This window comes from Arachis ipaensis, chromosome B05 (genome assembly GCF_000816755.2).
Source record: "Arachis ipaensis cultivar K30076 chromosome B05, Araip1.1, whole genome shotgun sequence".
NCBI classification, from domain to species: domain Eukaryota; kingdom Viridiplantae; phylum Streptophyta; class Magnoliopsida; order Fabales; family Fabaceae; genus Arachis; species Arachis ipaensis.
The window spans coordinates 103,835,796-103,836,630 of record NC_029789.2 but is presented as its reverse complement, the minus strand read 5'-3'; positions in this window follow the sequence as shown (position 1 = coordinate 103,836,630).

Below are 835 nucleotides of genomic sequence, written 5' to 3'. Positions count from 1 at the left end.
CCTACCTTCAAAATTCAAAACCAATTTCCCACCCAAACCCACCCATATGGCCGAACCTTAACCCCCCTCCCTTCCCTATATAAAGCCCTCCATTCTTCCTCAAATTCACACAACACACTCCTCTATACCCTTCTTGGCCGAAACACCTTCCCTTCTCCCTCTCCTCTATTTCTTCTTCTTCTTCTTCTACTCTTTTGTTTATTGCTCGAGGGCGAGCAATACTCTAAGTTTGGTGTGGTAAAAGCATAAGCTTTTTGTTTTTCCATTACCATTGATGGCACCTAAGACCGAAAAATCCTCTAGAAAAGGGAAAGGGAAGACAAAAGCTTCCACCTCCGAGTCATGGGAGCAATGAGGGAGGAGCAACAAAGACAAGGAAGAGACATAGAAGAGCTCAAGGACATCATTGGTTCCTCAAGAAGGAAATGCCACCATCACTAAGGTGGATTCATTCCTTGTTCTTCTTTCTTCTGTTTTTCGTTTTCTATTTTATGTGCCTATCTATGTTTGTGTCTTCACTACATGATCATTAGTAGTTAGTAACTTTGTCTTAAAGATATGAATGTCCTATGAATCCATCACCTCTCTTAAATGAAAAATGTTTTAATTCAAAAGAACAAGAAGTACACAAGCTGTCCCTAACCATGTGCTTGTGGCGTGTAGGTGTCAAGTGAAAACTTGAGACTGAGCGGTTAAAGTCAAGGTCCAAAGCAAAAACAAAGAGTGTGCTTAAGAACCCTGGACACCTCTAATTGAGGACTTTAGCAAAGCTGAGTCACAATCTGAAAAGGTTCACCCAATTATGTGTCTGTGGCATTTATGTATCCGGTGGTAT